The 20,233-nt window shown below is 38.9% G+C and overlaps 1 protein-coding gene across 15 annotated transcripts in view; it reads left to right on the top strand.

Moving 5' to 3' along the window:
• CADPS2 (calcium dependent secretion activator 2) overlaps nt 1–20,233 on the top strand; it is a 563,191-nt gene that overhangs the window by 89,756 nt on the left and 453,202 nt on the right. The gene's annotated exons all lie outside the window — the stretch shown is intronic.

The following is a 20,233-nucleotide window of genomic DNA, read 5'->3' as shown; positions in this document are numbered from 1 at the left end:
ACAGAATGTCAGTCCTTGTTCAGTCACCTCCAGATGAACATCCTTGTGTAAACCTAATCTATAAGTATACTGCTTAACTATTTGTATGTGTCTGTAAATAATGTTGACTTTAGGTATTATCAATCTTTTCTTGCAGTCTCTTGACTGCTTAATCCTCTGCCCTCCCCTTTGAAACTTACTCTTGGCATTCTTATGCTCATTATTAGCAGACTTGCAGTTCTTCCTCTCACCTGTCACCCCAGTGATGCTAACTTACCACATACAGGAATAAAAACTGTAGTTAGATGTTGACTATAGAGATGCAGACATAAGGGATCATATGACTTTGATCTTTTTCTAAAAGATAAGGTTTATTTCTTCTGGAGCCTTGTTACTTGACTCTTCTGACCCAGGAGGACTTAGAAACAACTGGGTTAAAGGGGACCTTGTGCCAGGTGGGGCTTCCAGGAAGGGAAATGGTTCATGTGTTTGGGGATGGTGGGCTTTCTGGGAGAACAGAGTTGGAACCCCAGAATAAAGATGCCAAAGAGGCAGGTCTTGGGAATAAAACCTTGTCTTCAGAAATCCTGGAAGAAGGAGAAGGCAGTGGCATCCCACTCCAGTACTCTTGCCTGGCAAATCCCATGGATGGAGGAGCCTGGTGGGCTGCAGTCCATGAAGTGGCTACGAGTCGGACATGACTGAGTGACTTCACTTTCACTTTTCACCTTCATGCATTGGAGAAGGAAATGGCAACCCACTCCAGTGTTTTTGCCTGGAGAATCCCAGCGACAGGGGAGCCTGGTGGGCTGCTGTCTCTGGGGTTGCACAGAGTCGGACACAACTGAAGCGACTTAGCAGCAGCAGCAGGGGTATGAAGCTGTGTTGGATTTATTATCTGTAGACTTTTTGATGACCATTCTGACTGGTGTGAAGTGATACTTTATTGCAGTTTTTATTTACATCTCGCTAGTAGGTTAGTGATTTTAAACATCTTTACCTGTGTCTTTGGCCACCTGTATGTCATCTACAAAGAAAGGTCTGTGTAGATCTTCTGCCCTCTTTTGGATTGTTTCTTCTTCTTTTTTTTTTAATATTGTGCTGTATGAGCTGTTTATTGTAGAGATTTATATCTTGTCTCTTGAATCCTTTGCAATTATTTTCTCCCATTCTGTAGGTTGTCTTTTTGTTTTGTTTATGGCTTCCTTTGCTGTGTAAACCTTTTAAATTTAATTAGGTTCAATTTGTGTGTTTTTGTTTTTATTCTCATTATGTGATGGGTCAAAAAAGATCTTGCTATGATTTATGTCAGTGTCTTGCCTAGATTTTCCTCTAGGAGTTTTATAGTATCTGGCGTTATTTTATAGTATCTGGTCTTTAATCCATTTTGAGTTTATTTTTGTGTATGGTATTAGAGAATGTTCTAATTTCATTGTTTTACATGTAGCTGTCCAGTTTTCTCAGCACCACTTATTGAAGAGACTGTCTGCTCCACTGTATTGTGTATTTTTGCCTCCTTTGACATAGATTAATTGACCATAGCTGCATGTATTTATTTCTGGATGTTGTATCCTGTGGAGGATATGGAGGAAAGGGAACTCTCCTATACTGTTGGTGGGAATATAAATTGGTACAGTCAGTATGGAGGACAGTATGGAGGTTTCCTTAAACTAAAAATTGAGCTAACATATGATCCTGTAGTCCCACTTCTGGGCATGTATCCAGAGAATACCATAATTTGAAAGAATACACACACTCCAGTGTTCATTGCAGCACCGCTTGCAACAGCCGAGATATGGAAGCAATCTTAATGTCCATCAACAGATGAATGGATAAGAAAGATGTGTGTGGGTGGGGTGTATGTCTGTAAAATGGAATACTACTCAGGCAAAAAAAGAATTAAATCCATTTGTAGCAACATGGATGAGCCAGAAATGATTACACTAAGTGAAGTAAGTCAGACAAAGACAAATACCATATGATACCACGTATATGTGGAACCTAAAAAAAAAAAAGATGTATGTACAACACAGAAATAGTAAACTAATGCTTAGAAGGGGAGCCATAAAGGTGAGAGGGAGAAATTAGGAATTTGGGAGTAGCATATACACCCTACTATGTGTAATAGATAAACAACAAGGAGCTGCTATATAGCAAAGAGAACTATACTCAAGATTTTGTGCTCACCTATATGGGAAAAGAATCGGAAAAAGTAGATACATATATAACACATATATAAAATGTATAACTGAGTCACTTTGCTGTACACCTGAAACTAACATGATGTTGTAAATCAGCTTAACTTCAATTGAAAAATAGGGTGCTGGATATTTGACTCCTCAAATATCCAAGAAGAAGCTGAATGTCTGGATTGAATCACCCAAGCTCCTGAGCCCAAGAGAGGACAAGCAGACCTGAGAACAAAGAGGCTTCCCTTTGCTGTCTCTGCAAGAGCTGGGATGAGTGAGATTCAGAATAGCATTAGGGTTTTAGTCGCTTAGCTGGATTTTTACCTGGGGAATTTACATACGTACTGATGCCTAAGTGCTTCCATCACTTCTCATTTAAATTAGGCATAGGTCACTAGGAGTCTTAAACGTCCCACCACCTAGGTGAATCTAATGTGCAGATTAGAGATCCTACATCAGACTGGAGCCGAAAGAGTGGTCTGCAGAAGACCTGTAGCTGGAGAGAGGAAAATCAAAACAAATGAAGTGAGGTAGATTTAACTGTGGCATCTAAAAATCTTAATCATGAATTCCCGATTAAATGGTTTCCAAATAAAGGAGAGGGAGGTTGGTTGGTCACTGTTGAGACCTGATTCAGTATCTGGGAATATTCAGTGCATAAAAAATCTCAAAATATAAAGCAAAGATATGAAAAGCTAAGATAGAAATCATGAAGAGAAAAATGAGAGTTGGAGAGTAGATTTGAGACTGTAAATGGAACTAATTGGAGTTAGCGATGTGAATAAGGGACATAAATGGGAAAGGTGAAAATTACATAATAGACAATCTTCCTGACCTGAGCTAAAGAGAGAACTGGGCCTGCAAATTGAAAGGGCTCAGTAAGGTCTAGGCTCACCTGATGAGAAAGGTTTACATATATTCATGGTTTACATATATTCCGACCAAATTCCCATTTTCTCTGTCCGTATGTACTCTGCTGTGTTTAGTCTGTCAGTCATGTCTGACTCTCTGTGACCCCATGGACTGTAGCCCACCATGTTCCTCTGTCCATGGGATTCTCCAGGCAAGAATACTGGAGCGGGTTGCCATGCCCTCCTCCAGGGGATCTACCCAATCCAGGATTCGAATCCAGGTCTCCCGCACTGCAGGTGGATTCTTTACCATCTAAGCCACTGTGTGTGTACCAAGTCACTTCAGTTGTGTCTGACTCTCTGCGACCCTGTGGGCAGTAGCCGTCCAGGCTCCTCTGTCCATGGAATTCTCCAGGTAGGACCTCTAGAGTGGGTTGCCATGGCCTCTTCCAGTGGATCTTCCCAACCCAGGGATCAGACCCATGTCTCATTATGTCTCCTGCATTGGCAGATGGGTTTTTAACACTAGTGCTACCTGGGAAATCCCAGCCATACAGATGCAAGAAAAAAAATCAACTTTAAGATAATGGTGCAAGGTGGCCTCCAGCTGGCCATGGTTTTTTCATCTGCCAGGGAGTTAGAAAGAGATGAGATAGGGGTATCTGTACATTATTGAGAGAAACATACCACAATCCAAGAATTTTACTTCCAGCCTACATCATTTACCTGCCTAGGTTAAAAGAAAGATACTGAGTCTATGCAGGAATTCAGAGTATCACCCACCCGCCCCATCTAAGAACAGATGCTAACCAAATAGTAAATGAACTAGAATAGATTTCAAGATGGGAAAAGGTAAGGAAGTATTCACAGTAAACATTATAAGTACTCAGATACCAAGAAATTAAACCTCAGTGGATGGAGATAGCTCTCTGGGGATTTGTAATCTAGTGCAAAATAAGGACACGGATTGCTCAGTCATGCCCAATTCTTTGTGATCCTATGTACTACAGCCAACCAGGCTCCTCTGTCCATGGGATTTTCCAGGCAAGGATACTGGAGTGGTTTGCAGTTTTCTTTTCTAGGGGGTCTTCCTGACCCAGAGATTGAACTCAGGTCTCCCGCTTTGCAGGTGGATTCTTTACCCACTGAGCCACCAGGGAAGCCCAAGCATACTGGAGTGGGTAGCCTATCCCTTCTCCAAGGGATCTTCCCATCCCAGGAATCCAACCAGGGTTTCCTGCATTGGCAGGAAGATTCTTTACCAACTGAGCTACCAGGGAAGCCCCAAGGATGCAGTAAGCCTCTCTAAAAATGTAAAAATAAACTTCATCAGACAACCTAAGTGGTGGAAGTGGTGGGCAGAGGAGAAGCTTTCTGAAAAGATTTTAGGAGAATGAGGAGAAAAATAAGAGTGAGCTTACTAGGGGATGAAAGAGGGTAAGTAGAGGGTTATAGTTGGCAAACTCAGTTTCTTAAGCATAGTATTTGTAATCTTGTTTCCAAAGAATAGTCATCTGATTATGAGAACAGGAAAAAGGAAGATGATACTCATCACATGGAAGAGTGCAGCAGAATTTCTAAACCAATGAGGGAGAAAATAACTTGACCAGCCCCTCAAAAATAAGGAAATGAAACAAAAATAGCAATATAAAATGACTGAAATACAAAAAAATTGAAGGAATACAATGACTAAAATACCAGTCATTATATTAAGAATGAATAAATTCAGTTATAAAGTAAAAAGCCATGAAACTGGCTCAGAAAAGCAAACCCCCAGCTAGGTGCTATTTATTGGTTTGTTGTTGATATGTCTACAAGAATGTTTGAAATACAGAGATGGATTAGAATGATACTAGGAAATGCAAAATATATTAAGAGAGCAGTATTAATATTAGAGAAAGAGGCTAGGACAAAGAGTGAAAATGCAAGTTTATTTTGAGGGTAAATTAAAAAACATAGATGCATCAAGAAACATCAGTTTAAAATATAAAACAGCAAATGAAGAAATGAACAGAAAATCCTTGCACATAATTGATTATATCAGCACATTTGGTGTAGATGGCCCAATATAAAAGGTATAAGAAAAGCATCTATTGATATGCAACGACTTCTTCTGTCATTTTCAATGAAAATTAAAATAGTAATAGAAACAAACTTGAAACCAGTCCTTAAAGTTTAGAATAAATATCACCAACTCAATAGACATGAGTTTGAGCAAGCTCTGGGAGTTGGTGATTGACAGGGAAGCCTGGCGTGCTGCAGTCCATGGGGTCGCAAAGAGTCGGATATGACTGAGCAACTGAACTGAGTGTTGTTTTAGTATCAACCAAGTTATTTAGTCATGGTATATTTAACATGTTCTGGAAGATTTTAATAAATTTTAGTAGCAAAATATCTGCAAAGGTATTGAAAGAGAAGATTATCTTTATACTAATAGATGTTATTTTTTGCCTAGGAAACTTGAGTGTAGTTCAAGAATTTGATAAGGTTGCTAGAATTAAGTTAAATGTACCAAAATTAATAGCTTTTCTTTGCACTAAACATCTAGAAATGCAAATGATTTGGAAGAATGACAAAAGTCGAGTTAGTAATAAAGTCAACAAGATAAACGTAAGACGTGAGACAAAAATTATAATTCTAACAAAAAATCAAATCTGAACAAATAGATTGACATTTCTTGTCCTTAGATGAAAGGTTCAATGGCTTCAGTATGTAAATATCAAGTCATTCAAAATATACAGACTTAAAAGCCTTTTCACTTCAGATCCTATCCTGCTGGTTTTTTTTTTTTTTTGATTGGAAGAAATAATTATACACTTTATATAGAAAAATAAGTGCTTGAGAATAGAAAACTTAGGAAACTGGCTACTCAAGTTGGAATATCTCTAAATCCAGTACTATAAATTATCAGTATAGTATTAAGAATAGTTAAGTCAGTGGAACAAAGTGAAATCTAGAAATATATTTTATAGAATTTCACATAGGATAGTGATAATTCATAATGAAAGTAGGAAAGAATAGATTATTGAATGGTACTGGCATAGTCAAAGGAGATGTGAATTCTCTTGTGTATTAGAATAAAATAAGGCACAAAGGGGATAAGACATAATATAAAAAATAGAAGCCTAGAAGTAGAGGAGACCTCCTTAACCAAGACTAGAAATACAGAAAAGAACATTTGACTTCATGAAATCTCTTCTGAGTAGCCGCGGATACCATAAACAATGTCAAAAGTCACCCCCCTCTGCAAATATGGTACAGACGGAAAAGTATCTGTAGCAATCCTGGGGGAAACCCTTTTACTAAAAGACAAGAAAGACAACAGGATAATGGATAAAGAAATAAATGCAGTTCAGAGAAGACCAAGTTGAAATGAACACATTTATGAAAAGATGAAAAAGTGGTAAAAATACTGCTTTCTACTAATACTTTGTCTTTGTTTCACTGCTGTGGCTAGAAGGGTTAGTCTTGGATATAAAACTTTGTAGAGTGATCTGTCAAAATCTATTAAAATTAAATATACCTTTTAGCTCAGCATTGACACACATGGGAGTCTACTTGGTAGAGTCAAAACAGTGTTAAGTAAGGATACATGCGTAAGAATGGTTTTTGGTATCTTATTTGTAATGTCATAAAGCTGAAAACAGTGTAAATCCTATCAGAAAGGGGATGGCCATGTAAATTACAGTGAAGCCCTATATCGGGGACTGTTGTTCAGCCCCTAAAAGAATGGCTTAGAGCTTCAACCAGATTTCTTGGAGGAGGGGAGGTTTCCCTGGAGGTACAGTTAAGTGAGAAATACAGCCTACCAAAAACTATACAACTGCCCATTTTTGTAAAACCAAAAACAACCATGATTTAAAATACCTTCATGTGCAGTTCATGTAGTTGTGTGCGTATTTGCATCTAAGGCATCATGAGTGTAGGGAAAAATAATGAAAATGTTATCAGTTCTCACTTAGGGGCAGGGTGGCATGGAGGTGGTGTTCAGAGGTTGGTTATAAAAGTCAGTATGTAAAGAGAAGACTGATGAGGCAGTAGTGTGGAATCAAACAGAAAAAAAAATGGTTGTGATATTCATGTATTTATGTAAAATTATGTAATATATAGAGAAATGAATTAAAATTATCATAGTCTCTTTTGGACTTCCAATGTCAAGATAAGTTGAGCCTACACACTTTTTTCTCCTAAAAATGTTGAAAGAACCAACAAATATCTAAAAATTTAAAAACTTGGCAGTACTGCTAGAAGACATGGAAGGATGCCACCAAGTAGCCTGAGACATTGAGGAATTTGTAGCAGTTCCACAGCAGATAGGATCAGACTAAGGGAGATGCTGACTGGCCATTTAGTCAACACATGCACTGGATGGGACTGTCAAGTGAGTAACCAGTCAGTGGATGCGTTTCACCCCAAAGACTCAGTTTGAGCAGCAGGATATTGGAGCATCATAGGAAGGTGTGTGGCGGGTGGTAAAATGAAGGCTTTGGACATGTCTCAAATTCTGCACGTATGACTCCTCATTGAAGACTGCTGATAGAATAAATGGGAGATTTGCCACAGTGGGCTTTGCTTTCCTTGAGCCTTGGATCTTGAAGACCTGGAAGGAATTGTTACTGGGGCCAGGAGAGGGGGAAGGGAATCAAGGAGCCTTTACTCAGTTGCATATTGTAGATGAGTATTATAATTTAGGTTGTTGTCTAGCAAATGCTCACTCTCCTCTCTGCTCACTCTGGGCAGAGTGTAGTCCTGCCTGTTCACTTCAGCTTGGCCTTTTGACTTGTTTTAGCCAATGGTATGTTAGTGGCTGTAACATAAGCAGAGGTTTGACATGTGCCATCAAACTGGGGTTAGCCCGCTGACACCTATGAACTCCAGCATGAGAAGACTGTGTCTTAGTAGCATCTGCCCGTTGAGCCTGGCCCCAGCATGAGACCAGTAGAACAATCACCACCCTGGTCCACCCCAACCTGAGCAGAGCTGTTCCAGCTGAAGACCAGCAAGCATGAAATTTAATGCTTCTTTGTGCATGGAGAGTCTGTGGTTGTCACACAGCAGTAGCTGAATGAGACCATTTCAGTAGGAGGAAAATTGTTTTACAGGCCTTGCAACTATATGTTCCTCTACAGTTAAAAACTATAGGAAAAAAAAATTGAACTTGGAAAAAGTACTCAAGTTAAAAAAAATCCTAATGAGGAAAGAAGTGGAATGGAAGAGATAGTAATGAACACTGAAGCTAGTAAAAATTTACAATGAAGTTTAATATCTATTTATAAGAAGGTTATGAATCTTCATGCAGCTAGGAAAGGATTTTCAAAATGCACAAGCTGTCCTGTTGGGAAGAACATCAGGAATCTACTGTCAGTAAAGTTTATGTTGATCTGGAATAGAAGTGAAAACCTTGTTTACCATTGTGTTTTAGTAGGGGAAAAGATCATATATAGTATTAATTCTTGATGGTGATAAGCAAACGTGGGTTCAGATATGCTAAAAAAGGAAAACCACTAGTAAGAAAGACATACTGCATCTTTTTGTTTAAATACTGTGTCTCCTCCTGACACAGGGGCAGATTTATTTTCTAACCAGAGTAATAAATTGCCTCCCTCTGGAACAAAGTTTGGGTAGATGTTCTGGTAGCACCTTTAAAAACAAAGAGAAAATGATGTTCCTTAAACTACAGGGTTCTTCAGCTATAATACAAACCCACTGTGTGTGCAGCATCCCGTTGAGCCACCTTGCGTTACCCCTTTGGGGTGTGAGGGCAAGCAGGACCCATGAGAACATGAAGCCAATGCCGCCTTCTGTGTTGTGAACAACATCCTTTATCTTTGATCCAGGAGGCTCATGTCTTGCACCAGTATCTGTGAAGCCGTGGCAGGCTAATTTGTTAGCTTGCAGATAGAGTGAAATCTCAGACTCGTCACAGACATTGTGCTGTACTGTTTAACTTTTTATAACATACCTTGGTAAAAGGTGTAATATAATGAGACTGAGTATAATTGTCATCAAACTTTTATAATGCAAAACTACACAGCAACTAAATATATAAGATGGAAAGTCCTAGAATACTGTAGGTTACTTAGTATTTTAAGTCATAGTTGAGAGACTTTAACCAGTTCTTTCAAAATTTAACAACTGGTCAAATCTCTCAAAATTTATATTTGCCTATCACCCTCTAAATCTATACCTCTGGAGTAAGTATATATATTGAATATGTATAGAGGTACATGTGCCATATTTAAAAAGTAACGTAAATTAAGTGCCCATGAAACAGTTTAAAGCATTAAATATAGTAGACTTCAAAGGACATTTCAATACATATTAGAGTAGAAACAGTTCAGTCTTGATTTGCTTGCTTAAATCCACTTAAATTAGAGGTTTGGGACAAAAAAAATTCTAACAGAAATTAACATTCTTCTAACTTGGGGATCAAAGAGAATATCAAACAGGAAATTAGACTGTGGGAATGATGTGAGACGTGCTCTGAGGCAAAGGTTATGGTAAGTGGATAGACCATAGTTGATAGAAAATTTTTAGCCTGTGCTTTTATCAAACAAAATGATCTGAAAATAAATAAATTTAGGCTTGGAAACTAGGGAGTCTAAACTAAACCATTTTCCTTGGAAATGGTTCTGGTTCTTATTGCTAAATATAAGCCTGTGCTCACACATTGTTCCATTTTTAGAAAAGAAAATATAGCTCTTTCACTTTGAAGGAAATAAATTGGCTTGATGAATTTTTTGTCAGTTAGTATGTTTCCACTGTGTGTTTTTTGAATTTTATAGAAAGACAAAAAAAATTTAGAAAGTTCATTTTTTAGCTTCAGAAAACAACTTTCAGTAACTCAGACCTACTCGTAGAGAGATGAATACTTATTTCAATAGGCAGTGGTTGAAATTAAGTAAAACTGAAAAGTTAAATGCTTACGTAACTTTAATTCAGTATCTGTGAACTACATTGATTTTTTTTTTTTTCTGGCTGTCTCTTTTCTACACCTTTCACTAAAAAAAACCTAACCTGTAATATTCAGAGTTTGCACCAAACAAAACTAAGCAGCGAAAAGATTAATCTATATAGCATGCACAGCAAACAGGTTTTCAAAAAATGTGAACCCTACACATCAGAGCAAAACTAGTGAGATCTGTCTTCATTCCTCTAAAATGTATCAAGTAATTTAAGGAAAGTTCCTAAGAAAAGTGGGATGAGAGTTGGAAGTACAGTAATAGAAAGTATGGTTTGCTTCAAGTAGAAAAGAAAATTAAACTTTTGTATGCTGACCTTTTGCAGATATTAAAGCAATGCTAATAAAAGTAATCCTTGTTCATTGTGTACGTTTAGCATGTGTGTAAACATAGAGAAACGTTTTGCCAGCTGAATCCTTTCCCAAACTTTCGGTCTGGATTCTGTTTGTTCATCTTGTGACCAAGGTACCTTCTTCCGTCTTCTTTCATGGTTTAATATACAGTCATAAAGTTATGGGTTTATCTTTATTTTCCTATTAAAATAGATAACCTTAAAGTTCAAACAGTCTTCATTTTTATTTTTTAATATCAACAATTTAGTGCTGTCACTAATCAGTTCAGTTGCTCAGTCGTGTCCAACTCTTTGCGAACCCATGAATCGCAGCACGCCAGACCTCCCTGTCCATTACCAACTCCCGCAGTTCACTCAGACTCACGTCCATCGAGTCAGTGATGCCATCCAACCACCTCATCCTGTCGTCCCCTTCTCCTCCTGCCCCCAATCCCTCCCAGCATCAGAGTCTTTTCCAATGAGTCAACTCTTCGCATGAGGTGGCCAAAGCACTGGAGTTTCAGCTTTAGCATCAGTCCTTCCAAAGAACACCCAGGACTGATCTCCTTTAGGATGCACTGGTTGGATCTCCTTGCAGTCCAAGGGACTCTCAAGAGTCTTCTCCAACACCACAGTTCAAAAGCATGAATTCTTCGGTGCTCAGCCTTCTTCACAGTCCAACTCTCACATCCATATATGGCCACTGGAAAAACCATAGCCTTGACTAAACAGACCTTTGTTGGCAAAGTAATGTCTCTGCTTTTGAATATGCTATCTAGGTTGGTCATAATTTGCCTTCCAAGAAGTAAGCGTCTTTTAATTTCATGGCTGTGGTCACCATCTGCAGTGATTTTGGAGTCCCCAAAAATAAAGTCTGACACTGTTTCCACTGTTTCCACATTTATTTCCCATGAAGTGATGGGACCAGATGCCATGATCTTCGTTTTCTGAATGTTCAAGAGGCTTTTTAGTTCCTCTTCACTTTCTGCCATAAGGGTGGTGTCATCTGCATATCTGAGATTATTGATATTTCTCCCAGCAATCTTGATTCCAGCTTGTGCTCTTCCAGCCCAGCGTTTCTCATGATGTACTCTGCATAGAAATTAAATAAGCAGGGTGACAGTATACAGCCTTGACGTACTCCTTTTCCTATTTGAAACCAGTCTGTTGTTCCATGTCCACTTTTAACTGTTGCTTCCTGACCTGCATACAGGTTTCTCAAGAGGCAGGTCAGGTGATCTGGTATTCCCATCTCTTTCAGAATTTTCCACAGTTTATTGTGATCCACACAGTCAAAGGTTTTGGCATAATCAATAAAGCAGAAATAGATGTTTTTCTGGAACTCTTTTTGCTTCTTCTATGATCCAGCGGATGTTGGCAATCTGATCTCTGGTTCCTCTGCCTTCTCTAAAACCAGCTTGAACATCTGGAAGTTCATGGTTCACGTATTGCTGAAGCCTGGCTTGGAAAATTTTGAGCATTACTTTACTAGCATGTGAGATGAATGGAATTCTGTGGTAGTTTGAGCATTCTTTGGCATTGCCTTTCTTTGGGATTCTGATGAAAACTGACCTTTTCCAGTCCTGTGGCCACTGCTGAGTTTTCCAAATTTGCCGGCATATTGAATGCAGCACTTTTGGCACTCAGTAAATGAGCAATGATTTTTGAATTATTGGGACTGATTTATTTTAGAAGAGGAGCTGCATAAATAGAATAAATAATGAGTGAGGCTTAGGCCAACTAGCTTTTCAGAAATGCTCTGCCTGTTTTCACACTCATCACAAATGTTTAAAAGCTTCCATACCACAATGCCCTTTCCAACATCAAACGTCACAATTTTGAAATTGTTAATGTAATCAAAAAACTTACTATTTAGTGTTCTGTTTTATTAATAGAGTAGTTGAGCACTTAAAAGTATTAATTTATATGAATTGTTCATATCTTCTCTATGTCAGTTCTAATTCTAGAAGTTAACTTTTGCCCATTTCATGTGATGCAGTTTTCTTCCAGTTTGTTTGCTTTTTAATTTTCCCTGGGATCTGTTTTCACATAAATCTTGTACATTTAAAATCATTGACTCTTATTTCCTTTGCCTGGAAAGTTCTCTGTCAAGAGCCTTGATTTTTACCTTTGTTTTCTTGTACCTTTATATGGTTTAAGTATCTTGTCTGTACTGAATTTTTATTAATTTTGTATGTGGATTTATGAAGAACTGGCATTCACCTTCCCATTCAGAAACAAATGGTATGTTTCTCCAATTATTTAGACTTTCCTAAAAATCTGTTACTAAAAGCTTGTGGTCCCTATGTAGGTCTTTGATCCTTACATTTTTTTCCCCTGTTTTAGTTTGTGATTATATTTACCAGAGGAACACTGAAAATTATCTTTGCTATTTAGAAAAGGTTGCTTTGTTTTTTTTTGAGGGGACGTTTTGATTCTATCCATTGGATTTCCTGAACTTCCTTATTTATCATTTAATTTAGTTATTCAATTAGCTCAGCTTTCCCAGATGGAAAGTAATATCAAAGTAAAGTGATATTCTTATGAGTGATTCTTTTATTGTATGACTTTTAATGGGATATTCTCAAATTTTCACCAAAGGAATATTTACTGTTTTGAGTGAAAGGTTGTAATGTGACTCTTAAGATTTATTTAATTAAAAAAATCAGTAGTCCATATTGAATTTGACAAAAACCTTTTTTAGCATATGTTAAGCATTCATTAAGATCATTATAGGGGCTTCTCAGATGGCCCAGTGGTGAAGAATCCGCCTGCAATGCAAGAGACCCAGGTTTGATCCCTGGTTTCAGAAGATCCCCTGAAGTAGGAAATGGCAACCCACTTCAGTATTCTTGCCTGGAAAATCCCATGCACAGAGTGGCTGGCAGCTCAGATGGTAGAGAATTCCCTGGTGGGTCAGACGGTAAAGAGTCTGCCTGCAATGCGGGAGACCTGGGTTCAGTCCCTGGGTCAGGAAAATCCCCTGGAGAAGGGAACGGCTACCCATTCCCGTATTCTTGCCTGGAGAGTTCCATGGACAGAGGAGCCTGGCAGGCTAGTCCATGGGGTCATAAAGAGCTGGGCGTGACTGCTACCTTTCACTTCACTTTCTTTCAGAGGAGCCTAGTGGGCTACATCCACGGGTTGCAAAGAGTTAGATACCACTGAGTGACTGAACATACACACATCCAAGATCATTATATGGTTTCCAACAGTTTGACTTGTTGAAGTGACATAACAATCAAATTTGTATCTTAAACTACTCTTGAAGCAATATGACCTAAACTTCATGGAAAACTATTTCACTACACTACTGAAGTTGGTTCACTGATTTTCTAAAATGTGTTGTTCAGGCTCTAAGTCCTGTCCGACTTTGTGACCCCATGGACTGTAGCACAGCAGGCTTCCCTGTCCTTCACCCTCTCTCAGAGTTTGCTCAAACTCATGTCCATTGAGTCAACGATGCCATCCAACCATCTCATCCTCTGTCATCCCCCTCTCCTCCTGCCTTCAATCTTTCCCAGCAAAAGGGTCTTTTCCAATGAGTCAGCTCTTCACACTAGATGGCCAAAATATTGAAGCTTCAGCATCAGTCCTTCCTATGAATATTCAGGAGTGATTTCCTTTAGGATTGACTGGATTTGATCTCCTTGCAGTTCCAAGGGACTCTGAAGAGTCTTCTCCTACACTACAGTTCAAAAGTATCAGTTCTTCTGCATTCTTTATGCTCAGCCATTTTTATGGTCCAGCTCTCATGTCCTGACTCCTGGAAAAACAACAGTTTTGACTAGATGGACCTTTGTCAGCCAAATAATGTCTCTGCTTTTAAAATTCACTGTCTGGGTTTGTCATAGCTTTTCTTCCAAGGAGCAAGTATCTTCTAATTTCACAGCTGCAGTCACCATCTGCAGTGATTTTGGAGCCCAAGAAAATAAAATTTGCCATGCAATGATGAGACTGGATGCCATGATCTTCTTTTTCTGAATGTTGAGTTTTAAGTCACTCTTCTCTTTAACGTTCATCAAGAGACTGTTTAGTTACTCTTTGCTTTCTGCCATAAGGGTGGTATCATCTGCATATCTGAGGTTATTGATATTTCTCCCAGCAATCTTGATTCCAGCTTGTGCTTCATCCAGGCTGGCATTTCACATGATGTACTCTGCATAGAAGTTAAATAAGCAGGGAGACAATATGCAGTCTTGAAATACTCCTTTCCCAATTTGGAACCAGTCCTTTGTTCCATGTCCTGTTCCAGTTGTTGCATGCAAGACGAGAAGCAGGTTTCTCAGGAGATAGGAAAGGTGGTCTGGTATTCCCATCTCCTTAAATTAAAAAGGCTTTAGGATAGTCAGTGAAGCAGAAATAGATGTTTTATTTTGGAATCCCCTTGCTTTTTCTAGGATCTAGTGGTTGTTGACAATTTCATCTCTGGTTTCTCTGCCATTTCTAAATCCAGCTTGTACATCTGGAAGTTTTTGGTTCACATACTACTGAAGCCTAGCGTGATGAATTACCTTGCTAATGTGTGAAAGGAGTGCAGCATTCTTTGACATTGCTTTTCTTTGGGATTAGAATGAAAGTTGACCATTTCCAGTTCTGTGGCCACTGCTGAATTTTCTAAGTTTGCTGACTTATTGAGCGCACACTGGAACAGCATCATCTTTAAGGATTGGGCTCTGCCCCAGGCCAGTTACATTAATCCCTGGGGTTGGGCCTCAGTATGAATACTTGCAAAAACTCCCTAATTGAAGTGTGCATAAAGCGAAAATTTGCCTTGCCCACAATTTCAGAATTTCCGAATTTCCAGCTGCTGCCGCATTCAGTCCATAGTGTGGGACCAGTGGTCCTGTGGATTGGATACTGTGTGTGTGAGTATTTGCCTTGGAGTAGGTTGTTTTGTCATTTGCCATAATGTTCCGCCTAATTCTCTTTTGTTATTGTTTAGTTGCTAAGTTATATCCAACTCTTCTGTGACTCCAAGAACTGTAACACACCTGGCTCCTCTGTCCATGAGATTTCCCAGGCAAGAATACTGGAGTGGGTTGCCATTTCTTTCTCCAGGGGATCTTCCTGACCCAGAGATTGAATACTGCATTGGCAGGTGAATTCTTTACCGCTGAGCCACTAAGAAAGCCTTCTCTTCCTTTAGGGTGAGTGAGTTTTTCTTTTTCCCTAGAGGACTCTCTTAGTCTCTCATATTTGAAGTAAACCTTCTATAACAGTGTTTTCTTTTCACACTTAAATTATTAAATTCATTTCACCATCTCTATGATGTAGGGTGATTTAAAGATGGATAGGAGAGAAGGAAAAGAAATGAGCATCTCCTTGTGTGGCTGGCACTGTATGCAGACTTGTTACACATGGCATTCTCACTCAGTGAGGCAAGGTGCCTCTCTGAGGGTTCAGAGTTCTGCAGAAAACCCTGAGTTCCACTTCTTGTCTCATCAGTTCTGTGCTTCAATTTCCTGATTTGTAAAACGGATACTAGTTCCCATTTCCTGGGTAGCCTTGCAGATTAAGAGTTAATTATGCAAGTGCTTAGAAAAATATCTGACATATAAATGTGCTTAACAGATCTTCCTGGCTGGTGCTAGTGGTAAAGAACCCAGCTGCCAGTGCAGTAGACATAAGAGACACAGGTTCAATCTCTCAGTGGGGAGGATCCTTGGAGGAGGAAATGGAAACCCACTCCAGTATCCTTTCCTGGTGAATTCCATGGACAGAGGAGCCTGGTGGGCTACAGTCCATAGGATTGCAAAGAGTTGGACACAACTGAAGCGACTTAACACAGTGCATGACAATTATAATTTTACCCTTAAAAGAGCCAATTGAGATTTCTATTACTATCCCCGTTTTAGAGGAGGAAAAAAATGATTTAGCAGCCTATGATGTTAAATCACTTGTTCCAGGTTACCCAGTTAACAACTGTCAAGTTTAGACCCACACGTGTCTTACTGTGAAGCTCATACCATTTGTTTTATACCTTAGAGTCCCTGAACAAGATGAGGGTATTTGAAACCATTAGTATTTTGAAGTCTGTGATTAGGAATTATTTAGTTTTTATTTTATCTTAGAGACCATTGAGGATATTGACCTCTGACAGAGGGACTGATAGTATTTCAAGAAAATTAGGCATCATGTATAAAAGATTTAGAGGAGGAAAGGGCTTTTGCAGGAAAGAGAATTGTCACTGTAAGGTATGATGGGTTTTGAATGAACAAGGTTATAGAATTGAGGAGTAGCACAGACACTGGCCTGGAGATGTCAAGCAGGCCTCAGAATTGTGCCATTGGGAGCTGTGGATCCAAGGGCTTCTTCCCCAAGGTACAGAGAGCTCTGCCTCATCATAGATGGGAACAGAGATGCTGCCAAAGCCTCATCCAAAGGGAGACAGTGAAATTTGGAATCTAGTTTTTGACCTATGAATTTTAAAACCATTTGTTGGCAGAAGAACAGAGCTAAGTGTCATCTATCCAGGAATCATCAAACTAAGCTGAACTATCTGAAGGGCAGTGCTAATCAGAAAGCAGAAAGTCACATTAGATGTCTCAGTTACCTACTGAGGTCTCCAGAAGTATGCGGTATGTATCTCATATTAAAAGTAGATTCAATTTGACAGTACAGTTTGAATGGCAGCCTTGCTGTAATCTGGAAATACATACTTATGGCAGCTGTGACTTTTTTTTGATAGTGGTACTTAGCAGCATATGCTGTCTTTCAGGTTATCTACATTTTTCCATCATAAGCTCTGTGCTTTGCAGCTTGGTTGTCATTCCTCATTTGGGTTTTCTTTTTAGAATAAAGTACATCTTCTGTGCTCTTGTGACTTTATATGCATGAGATCTTTGGGCTATTCAGTACTGAAATACAACACATAAAAGGCAAAATATTTGCTTATAAGTCTAAACATATGGCTTCCAAAGGAACTGTTATTACTTATATAATTATCCACAATATGATTTTCTTCACATCTAAGCAGAAACCTTAAAAATAGCATGCAGTTTATTTCTTTTTGCAGAACCGAAAACAGTATCTTGTCCTTTTTTCCCGGCATTTTGTTTTCAGTTTAAGGACAATCACAATTCTCTGTGACTGATACTGTTTTCAAGATCAGTAGTGAAGGACCAGTGGGTTAGCTACTTCAGAAACCTTTCAGGTTCCTCTTTTATTTGACCTTAGGGTTAAGTAGCCATCTATTTGGATCCTATATTTGGTTTTAAAATATTTTAAATAGTTATAGGAACAAAGTGCATGCGTGCTCTGTCCCTAAGTTGTGTCTGACTGTTTGCGACCCCATGGACTGTAGCCCACTAGGCTCCTCTGTCCTTGGAATTTTCCAGGCAAGAATACTGGAGTGGGTTGCCATTTCCTCCTCTAGGGGATCTTTCCAGTGACCCAGGGATTGAGCCTGCGACTCCTGCATTGGCAGGTGGATTCTTTACCACTGAGCCACCTGGGAAGCCCATGGGAACAAAGTAGGAATTTTAAAAATTTGTGTTTTCCTTAGACTTATAACGACTTGTTACGTATTTCTGATATGGGTAACTCAATCCTCGTGTTACACCTTCACCCTCACTACTCAAGCGTGCTAGAACATTAACTAGCAAATGAAGGTCATGCCTCTAGATTTGGGCTTGCCGGTATCAGCTGTTTTCTGTGACTAATCTGTCGGGTGCTTGTCTCACTCAGCCAGGTCAGCAATATAGACTCTTGAAGGTGCCTGCTTTAAACCAGCCTTTATTAAGAGACAAGTTTGACTTTAATTATCACATTTCCTTTGTTAATTTGTGACCGACAGCTGGCTACAGACTTTAATAAAAGCTGTATATAGTGAAAATTATATATAAAAGCTTTTTCTACCCCCCAGTCTTTATTTTCTAGATTTGTGAGCAAAAACCCATGTAAGCTTATGTCTCCCCAGTGAAATAAGAAAACAAGAGGCAACAGATTAGTTCCAGTAAGGGTATCAGAATACCAGAAGCTTTGCAGTACAGATTATTGAAGTTCTATTAGGAAATGCTTCCTTCCCCCAATTTAACTATCATCACATGAATATCTGAAAATCTAGAAGTTCTTCCAATCAATAATAGCTTCCACCATCATATTTTCCTAAAGGTAGTTGAAGTTAGATGATTTGGAATGTCCATGACTAATTTACAGTTACTAAACTTATTTACACACCACACTGTCTAGAGGTAAGCCAGAGGTAATAAGAAAAAGGCACAATGGATGTGCCAGCTGTGTAGAACTGAAGCCTTTGTTGGTCTAACTGCACACTTTTGAATGTCTCTCTCAACTATCCACTTTTCCTTTTAGAAATAACCACACGGTAATCCCTCTCCAACTGAGAAGTTAAACTTTCCTGAAAAGCACTGTGGTTGGCACAGCCATGGTCTCCAAGGAAAGAGAGGGTTAGGGTAACATAATGTCTAAAAGCATAAACTCTAGAATCAAACAAACTTTCAAGTTTGGAATCCCAGCTGTATCATTTGTTGACACGGGCAGTGTCTTAACTTCTGAGTCCACAGTTTCCTGTCTGTGAAACAGGGATAATATCTTTGTCACAAGTCTTGAAGATGAGAGCACTGTTTAGTGTGGAAACCTGGGAAACATTCAATACAGGAAGATCTCTTAACTATCTAAGAAAAAAGTTAAAATGACATCAAAGGGACGTTTAAAAACTCATTAACTCAAACTTCTTAAAGTTCTTCTTGAAAACAGTCTATGTTTGACAAGCATTGAAAACCTGCTGTGGCAGGTAGCCTTTTCCTGAATCTTTTCTTACATTGCCTGTGGGCTAATTACTGTTTTTGTTTAATTAGGTAGTTAATAAATGCCAGACATTTGTCTTTTGTACTTTATATATATTAGTTCACTTCATTCTTATGTCAGTCCTGGGTAGTAGAGACTACTATTATTTCCACTTTCCAGATAAGAAAGGGAACTGTAGAGAGAAGAGAGGAGTTCCTTTTCCAATAGCCAGCAAACGGAGGAGTGGGGTTTTAACTTCAGCTCCATCAATAGGACCTGAGTTTACCTGTCACTCCCTATCATGTTAGCTGGGATATATCATCTGCTGAAGAACCTTCTGCCATATCTCAATGTTCTGAAAAACCCTTTTAAAAGCTTTTGAAATAACCCTTCCTTGCTTGAGATTTATTGTCTTGCACTGGCACACACCCTTGCCAACACCTAAGAAAAGGTGTTAGCAGGATGGCTTTTCAAAATTACCTTGGTGTTAAAGGGCATGTTTTTTCTTAGCTGAATCTGTCTGTATATTGAAAGGGAAAGGAATGAACAGTCTGTCTTGTTTCCCTACCCCGTGGTCCAGTGAGCATGGCCTATGGGACACGTAACAGAAATTACTGGGTTTGTTTGAGAAGAGTGAGCCAGAAGAGTGAGCTAGTTAAAGTGATGAGATACAAGAATACTCTGAAATCTTTATAAAATATTTCTAAATTACAGCTGGATAACAAAGACTCTTTTGCATGCATGACAGTGGTTCAGATCATTTCAAAAAACCTTCATATTGCTGGTTTGCCTTCGTAAGAGATAGAGAAAATGAGCCCAGAAGTCAAACACCTGGGATTAGCTCCGCACCCATCCAGCTCTGTGGCTATCCTTGGAAACATCAGCTAGCTGGAGTATGCCTTCTCAGCTGTAAGTTGAAGACAATAAGGGTTACCCTGTAGGTTCATCTGCGTGAGAAAGTGGGTTTACGTTTCAGGTAGCAGAGCACAAGCTGTTGCTTCAACTACGATCATTTTTATTGTTATTTGATACCTTTCTTTACATAGAGGGCACTTTATATCTCTAACAGAGAGTATTTGTATTTAGTTTTAGAAATATCCGAGACAGCTTTGTTTTAAATAGACATTGGAGTAGATGCTGTAAGAAGAGAGTTTGGGTAATATTGATCCG

Source organism: Capricornis sumatraensis, chromosome 5, assembly GCF_032405125.1.
Source record: "Capricornis sumatraensis isolate serow.1 chromosome 5, serow.2, whole genome shotgun sequence".
NCBI lineage: Eukaryota > Metazoa > Chordata > Mammalia > Artiodactyla > Bovidae > Capricornis > Capricornis sumatraensis.
Note: the sequence above shows the minus strand (reverse complement) of the source record. Positions and strands in the feature narration are given on the sequence as shown.